Here is a 13,782-nt window from a genome sequence, read left to right on the forward strand (position 1 = left end):
GTGATGATGCTGTGGAACATGTGCATGAAGGCAAGTGTGGCTGATGGAAATTACCACATCTGAGATGGAACAGAAACTTAGATAGATTTATTAAAAGTCCTTGCTGCTAAATCAACATCATCATGTGCCAGTTCTTTCAGTATTCTGGGATGGAAATTCAGGGCATTATGTTCTATTTGGGGGTAGTAACATACGACTGGAGAACAGCTAGCGTTGGGCCTATATTTAAGAAAGGGGGGGAAATGTCATCTGGGCAACTACAGACCTGTTAGTCTGACCTCAGTAGTATGCAAGGCTTTAGACCAAACTGGCAAGGAAAGAATAATTAAATTCAGAGGTAAATGGTAAAGGAGATGTAATGCAACATGGGCTTACCAAAGGTATCATGGTTACCTGATTTCCTTCTTTGAGAAAATACCTGATTTGATAAATAAGGGAAGTGCAGTAGATTGAATATACTTGGACTTCAGTAAAGCATTTGTCATGGTACCATGTAAGAAATTAGTAGATAAATTAGGGAAGATGAGGATTAGCATTATAAAATGGATAAGGAACTGGTTAAAAGGGAGAAGGCAACAGGTGGTGCTGAAAGGGGAATTATCAGAGCTGAGGGAAGCTACTAGTGGAGTTGCTCAAAGATGGGTCCTGGGACCATTCTTAGTCAATATTTTTATTAATGACCTTAGTACAAAAAGTGGCAGAGGACTAATGAAATGTGTTGATGATACAAAGATGGGAGGCACCATCAATACAGAGGAGGATCACAATATTACACAGGAAGATCTGGATGACCTTGGAGACTGGCATGGTAGAAATTAGATAAAATTCAGTAGTACAATGTGCAAGGTCAATACACCTAGGGTCTAATAGGAAGAATTTCTGCTACAAGCTGAGTACTCATCAGTTGGAAGTGGTAGGGGAGGAGAGAGATTTGGGTGTGTGGGTCCATCACAGGATGACTATGAGCGACTAGTATGATACATCTGTGGAAAAGGCAAATGTGATCCTAGGAAGGATGAGGCCAGACATTTTCAGTAGTAATAGAGAGGTATTAATGCCATTGTACACGGCACTAGTAAGACCTCATTTGGAATAAAGCGTATAATTCCGGTCAGCCATGTTCAATAAAAATGAAGTAAAACTGGAACATGTACAGAGAAGAGCTGCTAGGATGTTCAGGGGAGTGGAGGAGACTCTATTTTATGAGAGGTTTCTAAAAGAGATTGGCTTGTTTAGTCTAGCGAAAAGAAGGCTGTGAGAGGATATGATTGCTCCCTATAAATATATTGGGGGTGGAGGGGAGTTTAAATACCAGGGAGGTTGAAGAGTTTTATAAACTAAAGGACAGTGTTGACGCAAGAACAGATGGGTATAAACTGGCCATGAACAAATTCAGGCTGGAAATTAGAAGAAGTGGGGTTCTGGAGCAGCTTCCCAATATGAGTTGTGGGGGCAAACAACTTAATTTAGTTTTAAGAGAGATCTGGACAAATTTATGTGGAATTGTATGTCAGCGTTGTGTATGATAATAAAGGCAGCTCTCTCTATTCATGGGGCTCACTTCTGGTTTGTTTTATGTTCCTGAAAACTCATGCTTCAGAGTTTTCAGCCTGCCACCATCTGGGGTCAGGAAGGAGTTCCCCACAATGTATTTTTGAAGGGTCTTTTTTCATCTCCTTCCTCTGGCGCATCAGGGATGGCCAGGGCTGGAAATGGGTCATTGGATGTGCTGAGCCAGAGCGCTGAGGTGGCACCAAGCATTCTTTCTCTCAGGTGTTTGGCTGGCTCGTTCTCTGTCACATGCTCAGGGTCTAACTGATGGCTATGTGTGGGATCAGAAAGGAATTTTCCCCCAGGTCAGATTGGCAGTGACCTTGAGGATTTTTTGCCTTCCTCTGCAGTGTGTGGGTCGCTTGCCAGGATTATCTGGGTATATCTCACTTACCTCGGGCACTGGTGCACCCTGTCCCTCCTGTTCTGTGCCTGTGGCACATAGTAGTCTAGTCTCATTCCATTGTTGGGTTTGGTGTGCAAGTGCTCGGTGGTGTTGGTGACGTGATATACAGAAGGTCAGACTAGATGAACTGGTGGTCCCTTCTGGCCTTAAACGCTGTGCTTCTCTGGGTATGCCTTCACAGCAGCTATACACTAGTGCCATATCCCGTGCCAGATGGCTTGGGCTTGGGCAGCAGGGCTGTTTCATTGCTATGTAGATGTCTGGACTTGGGCTGGAGCCTGGGTTCTAGGACCCTGCAAGGTGGGAGGGTCCCGGGCTCAGGCCCCAGCCTGAGCCTGGCAGTCTACGCAGCAGCGAAAGAGCCCCCCAGCTTAAGCCCCACCAGCCCGAGTCAGCTGGCACAGGCCAACCGCGGGTTTTTCTTTAATGTGTAGACATATCCTCTGAGATTTCTTCAATATACTTTGGGTCATTGTGAAACTGAAGTGCTGAATCACAAAGCTCACTGCAGTCCTCTTTCTGCACCGATTTAAGCTAATGGCAAAACTTGCATTGTCTTCACTGGCACTGGATTATGTCCTAAAAGATGCATGATTAGAAGCCAAATGTATGCAGGTAATAACTGCAAAAGATACGCACAGTGGGGCCATCATAACAGAAATTAAGTTTTCTGTTCATTACTCTTTTTTCTTCCTGCTTGAACACCATTTTAAAGCAAATATAGGGAAGATGCTTATGGTTCAGACTGCATGAGTAACTGCGTTAACACTTCCTTTGCTTACGGCAAGCAGACAGTTCTCCAAGCCATACACTAGTGCAGTGTTTCCCAAACTTGGGATGCTGCTTGTGCAGGGAAAGCCCCTGGCGGGCCGGGCCGGTTTGTTTACCTGCCATGTCTGCAGGTTCGGCCGATCGCGACTCCCACTGGCCACGGTTCGCTGCTCCAGGTCAATGGGGGCCGCAGGAAGCTGCGGCCAGTACGTCCCTCAGCCCGCGCCACTTCCTGCAGCCCCCATTGGCCGGGCACAGCGAACCGCGGCCAGTGGGAGCCGTGATCGGCTGAACCTGCGGACGTGGCAGGTAAACAAACCAGCCCGGCCCGCCAGCGGCTTTCCCTGCACAAGCGGTGTCCCAAGTTTGGGAAACACTGTCCTAATGAATGCAGAAAGTGACAAAGTACACAGCATTCTCATATGCTAACCCTACCAAAAATCCTAACCACTTAGCCTCAGCTCTGTAACCTAAACCACGGGGAAATTTAGTCTCTTGAACTCGTTAAAAAAGGCAGATGGTCAATTGATACGAAGTTGGTAAATAGCGTTTTGTTGAGGGGAGGCGTAGTTATTTCCGTTATTGAACAACAGGTGTCCTTAAGTAATTTGACTTTCTTAACCCCACCCCCTTGATAGAGTTGGAAATGTACAGCCTATTTAGCACTATAAAGTGAAGTTTAACACCCTTTATATCTTAACTTGATATGTACGGAAGAGAATGACTTGATCCCGAATGAGTTATTGTACTAAGAGTTACACCCAGCCATATTTTTGACCAAAGTGATGTAATTTTAACAGTGGGTTAACTCATTCATTCCATACAACCTGCCTCAGAAAAATCCTCCATATCTTTTGGCCCAGAACAATTTCAAACCAAGATCTATTCACACAGTGCAGCCCAGAAGATATGAGCACCATCATTAGCAGGAGGTGTTGGAGATGGATTAGCCATGTGCTTTGGATAGAAACTGATTCCATCACAAGAGTAACAATAAGACGGACACCTGAAGGCAAGCAAAAATGAGGCCGCTCGAAAACAAGATGGCAAAGAGCTGTGGAAGCTGAGCTGAAAAACCTGGGGCATAGCTGGGAAACCATTGAAAGACTTGCCAGAAACCGACAGGAGTCGAGGAGCTTCATCGTTGCCCTGAATGCCAGAGGCGTAATGGGAACATGATGATGATAACTCATGCAAGTTAATTAGTGGGTGTTCAGGGTGTGACAAGCCAGTGACGTTAATTAGGGTTGATAAATGAATCTTCTCAGTGTTCAGTTTTGGCTTGTGTCTGAGTGGAGGTCATCATTGCCACTTTCACAGATGGGGAAATTATTGGTAGTTTTGTTCCTCAGTCTGTCATGGACAAAGCCACGTTGGGAGATTTTGTTCCTTTGCAGATAAATCCACTTGTTAGAAGTCCTGAATGTATCTGGGTGTTTAGGAGAGTATGCCAACTCCTCTCAGGTTCTTTGCCAGTTGTTGATGCATAAGGAAAATCTTGAGGGGGTTTATTCCATAAATGATATTTGGTTCACATTGGACCAAAGGAGATGAAAGGAGACTCTTCATTTTTTTCTTCTTGCCAGGTATTTAAGAGGCAACATAAGAGGATGAGGAGACAGACCGTACCTGGTATTCTTGGTATCTTTTTTTTTTTAATCGAATTATAATACTTTTGTGAACAACCCAAGAGTTGCTCTCTAGACATGTGATCTAGATTCTGTGAAGGTGAACAGACACCAAAGCCACTGAGAAAGGGAAAAGCGAAAAAACAAAGGAGTGGTGATTAGAGGGGACCATGTCTTGACCTGCAATGATTTTGTGTTAGAAGAAAAACTATCTGCCACAGATTGTGAATTTGGGGTTCATGACACCAGTCTGACCAAGAGAAACATGGGATGTGACTATAAGAGCTGGTTATGTCCTGCTAGAGTTCCTTATATATCCGTTGTTCTTTGTAGAAAAATACTGAAATTTCAGTTAGTTAATGCCTGCACAGTGCTTTGAACACGGCAAGGTCTGGATAAATCTATTATATAAATAAATAAACTATATATGAATCCACTGTTCCTCAACATGGTACCTGAGTGTACTTTATGGAAATAGTCTATGAGATTGAAACAGTACACCAGCAGGAGTTTAAATAATGTCAAACAAAATCTGAAGTGTTTTATTTTGCATGGTGGCAACATCTCGAGGCTGGAGCCCCATTGTGCTAGGTGTGTTCAAATATGTGGTAAGAGACGGTCCCTGATCCTAAGAAGTTACAATTGGAATAGAGAAATCAGTTGAAGTATTAATCTCCATTTTACAGATGGTGGACTGAACTATGGAGAAAGTAAGGTCAGATTTTCACATGAGCTTAACACCAAATGTTCTTAATGGAAGCTACTAGGTGCTGAGCTGTTTTGAAAATCTGTCCATTAGTGATGTGCCCACGGTCACATATGAAGTCTGTGGCTGAGTGGGGACCCAAACCCAGATTGCCCGAGTCCCTGCTCAGCGCCTTAACTACAAGACCATCCTTTTCTCAACATCGTGTAAATACACTGCTATTCAGGGAGACATACCCCAGGGTTGTAAAACATAGCACATATCACCTGTGTCTAAGTACTTATGTGGCAAAGAAAAAAGTAAAAGTTTAAATGCTTGCTTGCTTGCTTGCTTATGTGTGTCATAACAAACCCATATCAAGGTGTGTATCGGAGTGTCTCCGCTTAGCTGTTTGACAATAGCATGATCCAGAGCCTGGAAAAGCCTGTTCTCTGAAAGCAGGCAGACATGAACTGACAAGCATGGTTTTGCCTTGAAGGGCTAACTGCAAGGATGTTGTCAGTCAGCTTCTGCAAGCCCTCCTCAGCTGGTATGCGTCACTTATTTTCTTGGAACGTGGTCAGATCATAACATGTCATCCATATGAATCACCTACCATAGTCAGACTTAACTGAAGGCATATCTGTGCGTTTTGCAGCAAAAAATCTCAGAGAAGAGGAAGGTTAGGGACAGCCAGGCCTAAGGTGCATGACCAAGGAAAAAGAGATTTTTGTTTCTCCCCTCATCAATCACAATTGGGCTCTGCCTGTGCCAAATAAGATTAAGGTCTGAATCAGCATAAAATATATCTATGTTATGTGATTGCATCTGTGGCTTTTCCAGTTCTCCCTCTTCAGATGCCTGGCTTTTCTTTATTATTTGCTGCTTTTGTTTTAATATCATAGGTCACCATAGAAAGGTTAAATCACTGCTTTCTTTTCCACTAATTTAAACTTAACCAAAGGTCAAATTGACATGACTTACGTTGTATTTTTTTGTTGTCTGAAGCTTTCTGAAAGAGGCAGTTATAGAGGTACTTCCGATTGTTAATATTTTTATAGGAATCTTGGGTAAGCCAACGGTTTAATTACTTAGCTAACAGCAGGCCAGTAGGATAAGATGTCACAAATTGTTGTAACAGAATGCAAATTAACAGAGCACTTCAAGTGAAAAGGTGTCTTGTTTAATCTTTTTAGAGTTGAAAACTACTTAAGATAAAGGTTAAATAATCACTTTCAATCTGTCATCAGTGAAAATGTTTCTGCTTTAGGACTATAATATGTAATTGCTTTGTGTCTGTGAACCTGTGTGTGTATGTGTATAAACATTAGTGTCTTCTTTTTAGTGAAACTACTCTGACATTAGTAAGTTAAATCCCAAAGTGACATATAGTTCTGGATTCAGTGCCTCATGCTGGACTGTTAGCACCTGTATATCCACACTCCTCCTATAATCCTAGCTGCAAATGCTTGCTGTGTCCTGGTGAACCCGAAGAGAATTAAGAACAGTCCCTGTCATCTCCTGAATCACTCTCAACTCGCCAAACCTGCTCATTTGCTAGGAGTGTGTTAGTTACAGAAATTTAAAAATTCTGCAGGAGTCAGTCGATCTAGCTGATGGCTTTGTCCCATTCTTCCTCTAATTTGTATCTTGTGACTGATCCACTGACATTCTCTATTAGTCTTGCTCATTTTCTATTTTTCACTTAAGCTGATGCTCAGGCCCAGGTTTGTTTTCTCTCTCGCTGCACCCCCCATGGATTAGAAAGGGTGTCTTCTATATTGGGCCATGATTTTTGGATTCATTCCTCCTGTCAAAAAAGGGCATCAAATCCTAACCATTGAAAAGATCTATTTCAGAGTAGCAGCCGTGTTAGTCTGTATTCGCAAAAAGAAAAGGAGTACTAGTGGCACCTTAGAGACTAACCAATTTATTTGAATTGGTTAGTTTCTAAGATGCCACTAGTACTCCTTTTCTTTTTTTGAAAAGATCTAATAAGCGTGGTAGCCTGATGACATCTGAGAGTGGGTAGGCATAACTGACATCTGATTTTTAAAGTATTTAGGTGCAAAATTATACATGCATTTAATGTCTGAATTTGCCCCAAACTGACCATTTACATATTTACTCAATTTGCATACCCATTCCTGATAATAGAGCATGCAAATTAGGTAAATTAGATAAGCTATTACCAGCAGGACAGTGGGGTGGGAGGAGGTATTTTTTCATATTCTCTGTGTATAAATAAAGTCTGCTGCAGTTTCCACGGCATGCATCCGATGAAGTGAGCTGTAGCTCACGAAAGCTCATGCTCAAATAAATTGGTTAGTCTCTAAGGTGCCACAAGTACTCCTTTTCTTTTTGTGAATACAGACTAACACGGCTGCTACTCTGAAACCTTTACAAATCAGAGTAGTCTCATAAATTATGTGCAAAAGTGTTTTTAGGATCAGGGCCTAAATCAGTGGTTCTCAACCTATTTACCATTATGGGCCACAGCCCGCATCCAATTCTATCTGTATGGTCCTGAGGATGTCATATGGGCCGCAGCTGTGTGCTGATGGGCCGCAAGGGCGGCCCACGGGATGCAGGTTGCGAACCACTGGCCTAAATGTATAGTATTTTGGGAGCTTTCAAGATGGAAAGCACTATTTACATGTCAGATAGCATTCTCCATCAGAGTACAGAGTCCATTTGGAAATGCAGAATAGGTCAGAATGTGTCTAATCTTCTTGATTTATGTGTCATTAGCACATGCTTTCCTGAAAAGAAAGAGAAAACGTTGATTTGAGCAGTATAAAGCGATTGACAGTCAAATTCAGCCCTGGTGAAACACCAATTGGGGTTACACCAGGGATGAATTTGATGCACTGCACCTAGTTTATTATATGTGGAGAGACTCTGACAAGGCATGAAGTAGCCAACCTGCCATTTCAGATGTTAGTAAGTCACTCTGAAAGTCTACTGTGTTGTAACAGTAGATTTGATATTTCAATTATTGGCTATTCTCACATTGTTTTACACTTGTGAATTCAAAGCACCCTGCAGAGGTGTCTGCAGGAATTTAGATCTGAGGAGCCACAGGGGGTTGAGACATTGAATGACAGAAATTCCCATCAGCCAGAGTTGTTTGTGTGAAGAATACCAAATGGAGCATTAAACTTGGGTGGGAGGGGGAAGAAGGGAGGTGAAAACCAAGGTTTCAAACACACCCAGTTGTCCCATCTCATCTTGGCATGAAACTTAACAAGTTACACCCACTGTCTGAGCCAGAAGTGGAATGAAACACTGACGCTTCCTCATTTCTGTTACGGGCTGTAAGACCTTGTGAAACACAACAGGAGAAAATGTTTGAGCTATTGATGAATGGTAAGTTACTTTTAAAAAAAACTTCTTGCTTTAATTTTTCTGATAGGGGATAGACATTACAGCAGTGAAATTCAGACTATGGAAACATGTTTGCAAAGTGTAGCATTGTTGTCTAAAATGCCATGTGTACTGGAATCTCTTAAGTCTGTCTCTTTTCACAGGCAAAGAAATGTTTTTCTAATTCATGCTAAATAAACCTTTGAGTGCTTCCTTTTCATTTTCAAAGGGTTTAGTGTTGCTCTCTAAGGCAATAGCAGAAGTACATACATTTTTTTAAAATTTTAGACTCTTTAAAACCAAATTAATTTAATGGAAGTTAGGTATTTGATAGCTAAATTCCCTAACAGAGAAAATGTAGTATCATGTTACTTATTAGAGATGCGTCCTTCCCCAGTGATCTGGCTTTATTTTCAGTAATTACAGGTTGCCATGCTCTTTAATTGTTTAAAATGAACCTTGTGAAAGGTTTCAACTTGAATAAAGCCCTGTTAGTTTCTGCACGGCACTGAAAACTTGAGCATTTGAAGGGCAATACTTCAGTAGTTTTAAAGAGAGGCAAAAAAGCTTAGATTTGATGAGGTCTCACTTGTATAACATTTCATAATATTGCAGAAACCAGGGCTACTTAAAGCTCTTCCATGCTGAGATGCCCCTTTTTCTGGTTATTTCCATTATTACTTAGAGTTATCTTACATGTCAGTTACTAATTTTAAACGTAAGTGTTTAATTCTGTTTTTTGAAGGCAGAATATGAGTACAGAACTCTGCTCCCCTGAGTAATTATGAATAGTAACCAAACTTACCAAGGTTGTCTATAAAAGCATTCAAAAGCTACCCTTTGTTGACAGTGAGTGTCAGCAGTGGGTGCAACTGAACATGTGTGAAAAAGGGTTCGACACAAGCCTAGACCTGGACCACCTTGTCCTGCACCGTTTCAGAAACGTCAACTATCGTTTATGAACTGCTGATGGACATGGACTATCTTACAGCTAAACTGGATTCAGAACTGGTTCAGATGCACTCTTTGTCCGCAATGAGTAATTTTCCTCATGCAGACAAAGCACGCATTTTTTGGTGGAGATAAGTCACATTGTAGCAGCTTTAAATATATCACTTTTGTCATTTCATTTAATACACCAGAAACCCGTTGTCAAGGCAGCTATTAATTTTTGACATTATTTTCCCATTCCAGGGTTGATTTAAACTTTCACATGCAATTAGCATTTTTGAACTGTGGGAGCAGTTTATGCAGGTATTTTTTCAATCCATTTTGAACTAAAACTGATCAGCTCTTTATGAAAATTCATAGACAATTGCTATGCTAATCATGGTAAATCATGCTAAGAAACCCAAGGCAAAAGTGTGGCTTGCTTAGTTACAGTTGCTAATTAAAGTGTATTCTTTAAAGGCTGCACATCTGTTATAAGTTGAAAATCTTGATTTGGGGAGGAAAAGCTTTATTTTTCTGATGGCTGGTATAAAAAATCTGGTATGCCACTGATTTAGAGCTGGATCCTGCAAGCGCTTGCTATTGGGCATGAGACTTGATATTTTTGCCTATTTATATCAACCATAAAGTTTCCATTGCCTTCAATGTAGACAGGATCAGGCATGTAAGACTTAATGGTGCAATAGTGAAGTCAGATGGGAATTTTGCCATTGGCTTTGATGGGAGCAGGATCAGGCCCATAATGCTTCCTCCTCTGAGCAACCACGTGCCCTGTTTTGTGGAGAACACTCAACACCTCACAACTGAGGGCCCTTTTAGTGTCCTTGAAGTGAGGCTTTGGCTGATTAGTCTGTATTGGCTCTTTACTGTGCTATGAGATAATAATGCAAGAAAAATAGACCTCTGGTAAGACTCTCAGAATGAAATATCAGTTTATTTAAAAAAAAAAAAAAAGAAAAAAAGAGTAAAAAGTCAAATGTAAAAATAAATCTCAGGGTCCATCAGTAAAACATTTAACAGCAAATGGTGCAGCACTTAATAATTGAGAGACCCTGGATTTGTGCTGGAAATGGCCCATCTTGATTATCATACACATTGTGAAGAGAGTGGTCACTTTGGATGGGCTATTACCAGCAGGAGAGTGAGTTTGTGTGGGGGGGGATGGAGGGTGAGAAAACCTGGAGTTGTGCTGGAAATGGCCCAACTTGATGATCACTTTAGATAAGCTATTACCAGCAGGACAGTGGGGTGGGAGGAGGTATTGTTTCATGGTCTCTGTGTGTATATAATGTCTTCTGCAGTTTCCACGGTATGCATCCAATGAAGTGAGCTGTAGCTCACGAAAGCTCATGCTCAAATAAATTGGTTAGTCTCTAAGGTGCCACAAGTACTCCTTTTCTTTTTGCGAAGACAGACTAACACGGCTGTTACTCTGAAACCTGTTAATAATTTTGTGTCTATTAAAATCTCTCTTTATATTATTTTGTTAAACTTACTACAGACTGTGCAGCATGTTTTAGTGAGTTTTGTGGAACAATAATCCATTACTAGATAAGAGGAATAAATTATTTATAGCTTAGAGTGTTTTAACATCCTACCATGGGGTTGTTAAGGAGGTCAAAATATAGAGCATTGAAAATGGGATTAATGCAGCTGTGCTGCAGACAGTGCAAAAGCAGAGGGAAAGGAAAAGTTACAGTAATCATATGAATATTTATATTTGAATCACAGTTCTTAAGAAATTGCACTTAAAACTTACCGGTTTCTAGACCAAAATGTATTTCCTGTGTGTGTCTCTTTCTGGTGAATAGCTAGCATTGGTTGTTAGCTCTCAAATTTTTATGGAACCATGACACCTAAACAAACATGAATATCTTTCTTCTCTAGCTCAGCAGGCTTGTTCTTTGCTGCTTGTTTGGTTTCCCTGTGGGATGGTGTCAAAAGACTTTAGGAACAGTGAGCATTTATAATAAATAACAAATCTCCTTTTTCTACCAGGAGGAAGTTGTTGTTTTATTTCTGTGAATGAAGCTTCCATAAAGAACTCCTTTGCAAATGTAGTGAAAATACATTCCCGTTATTCATACGTATAGTAGTTGGTTTGAAATCCTTGTATGAAAACTTTGAGTTGATTCATTACAATGTGCTTTTTATGTAATTATTTTTTTTTGTTTTTTTAGAAACTTCCAGTTATGCTTTCACTAAGATTCTTTATAGTGCATGAATTAGAGACAATGTTAGCGCGTTTAGGCTCTGGTATTTTTTCCTTTACATGAAAGCCAGATACAGTGCCATGAGTAGCTTTAAAATAAAATTCTAAAAAGCAATCAGTGATCCAAATTCTAACCAGCATTATAGCACTATGCGTATCATGTAGTCATCAGTGTTGTGTAATTTATAGTCTTCCAAAGAGGCTGCAGAACCATGCTACCATTGTCCTTCAAAGGCTCTGTCTAGCTGGATCCTTACCAAAGTTTGAATGCATGCCATCTAAAATGTTGTAACATAGTGTGTATGGGGGTATCTAAACTACCTTATTTTCCTCCTAAAATTTCCCATGGTTGCTCTCGATAGAGATGGGAGTGTACCGTGCGAACCTAGTGTAGAGAAGACCACCAGTATTTTAACTACTGCTTTGTCCAGTCCTACTAAGAGTAGGTCCAAATGACAGGGTGTTTAAATTGCTGTGCATATGCTGGTGTTCCTTTCCTTGCTGCCACTGGTGGAGCTGCCTCAGCAATGATAACTGTGTAACTTTTAGGAAAATAAGGCTATGTCTACACTATGGACCTTACAGAGGCGCAGCTGTACCGCTGCAGCTACGCCGCTGTAAGGTCTCCTGTATAGCTGCTCTGTGCTGGTGGGAGAGAGCTCTGAGCAGTACTGAATGACAACAGTGAGGAATGCTAACTATTATGTCTGCGCAGAGTGTTTGTAGAGAAGCAGGAGTCAGGGAATATTTGTAGCATGAAGGTTACTTTGCAATATTATTTTTTCTTTCCGAACCCTTAGGAACTAGTGGACCCAGTTTTGTACATTCAGATCAGTGGGAGTTTTTCTTACATAACAAGTACTGAATTAGTCCTGTTTAACAGTGCATTTATGGAGCACGTTTTTGACATCAGTATCAGTAATCTCAGTACTACTATCTTTGTCCAAACACCCTTCAGCAGGAAACAGGTTTTTTTTTTTGTTGTTTTTACAGTTACGGACCAGGCTGATGACCACACCGTGCGCTGCACTAGAGAGATCTCAGGACCTCTGGTGCTCAGGCTTCTTGAGTTCAGATGCATGGCAGAGTTGAGATGTTTTTGAGAACTGTGGGTAGTAGAATCGAGAGTGTTGGCTATGCTGCTTCCCCAGCTCTCTCCAGCCACTGGGTTCTACTTTAATCCCTGCTCCTGGTTTCTGTGTGACCTGTGGCAAGTTACTTAGGGTAAAGTTTTTTCAAAGGTGACCTCTCATTTGGGAGGCATTTATTTAATTGCTCAACTTTTAGACCCTAAGAGCCTGATCTTCAGAGGTACTGAACATCCCCCCAATGAAGTCAAGTGGAGTGGTGGAAGCCCCAGCACCTCTGAAAATCAGACCCAATGTATCTTATGGTGTGTACCCCAAAAACAAAGGTGCCCAAAACTAACAACCACTTTCGAAAATGTTTCCTTACCCTCTCTGTACCTCATCTGCTGCATCTGTAGACTTGCACCACTTGCCTGTCATTGTAAAGCATTTTGAAACAGATAATTGTTGAAGAGCATGTAAGTGCAAAGTATTAGTATCATGAACAGGAAAGACGTTACATTCTGTTTTGTCTACATATGATACTGCAGTAGTTCGCACAGGGAGTTGATCAACCAAACAGCATAAGACTTTAAGCATAACTGCTCCCAGGTTTCCCAGGCTCCCAGGTTTCCTCATCAGGAAATTATTAGCTAATTCATTGCAAATTTATGCAATGAACAAAGTGGCTGTTCTGCCAAGCAGCTGATAACTTTAATTGGAAATGACATGTACAACATGCCTAAGATAACTTTGTTTAAAAATTACTAATGTGTTTTTAAAAGCAACGAAAGATTGTCCTTTTCCTTCTGCACAACTAGTGGTAAGGCAGCCATTAGGCCTAGGTCTAACTTTTGGTGTAATCCAAGCAAGGAAAGACAGTGTGTCCACATTTCAGATCTGAATCTGATGTGGTTTATAATCAGCGCCTGCATACTGAGTAGTCCTTTTTATCATTCTCAAAACCCTTCTGACTTTCTGAATGTTCACTGTTGCTAGTTTTGCTTCCGCCTTTTATTTCTTGATTTGCTTTTTTTTTCCTATCTAGCATTCTGTAGAGATGATAGACAAAATAATTAAGGAAACAGAAGCTGACATCTACCTCCATATATATTTTAGGGTGAACTTTTATTTTTTTATAGGTT

At 41.0% G+C, this 13,782-nt stretch overlaps 1 protein-coding gene across 10 annotated transcripts in view; it reads left to right on the top strand.

The window, feature by feature from the left end:
- TIAM1 (TIAM Rac1 associated GEF 1) overlaps positions 1–13,782 on the top strand; it is a 262,945-nt gene that overhangs the window by 109,289 nt on the left and 139,874 nt on the right. Inside the window, exon 1 of one of the 10 annotated variants that reach the window (XM_073362458.2) lies at positions 8,319–8,410. The exons of the other annotated variants lie outside the window; for them this stretch is intronic. The gene's annotated coding sequence lies outside the window, so the exon portion shown is untranslated. Of the gene's footprint in view, positions 1–8,318; positions 8,411–13,782 lie in introns of those variants that run through there. 10 annotated transcript variants of the gene reach the window in all.

The sequence above is a fragment of the Lepidochelys kempii genome, chromosome 1 (genome assembly GCF_965140285.1).
Source record: "Lepidochelys kempii isolate rLepKem1 chromosome 1, rLepKem1.hap1, whole genome shotgun sequence".
Lineage (NCBI taxonomy): Eukaryota > Metazoa > Chordata > Testudines > Cheloniidae > Lepidochelys > Lepidochelys kempii.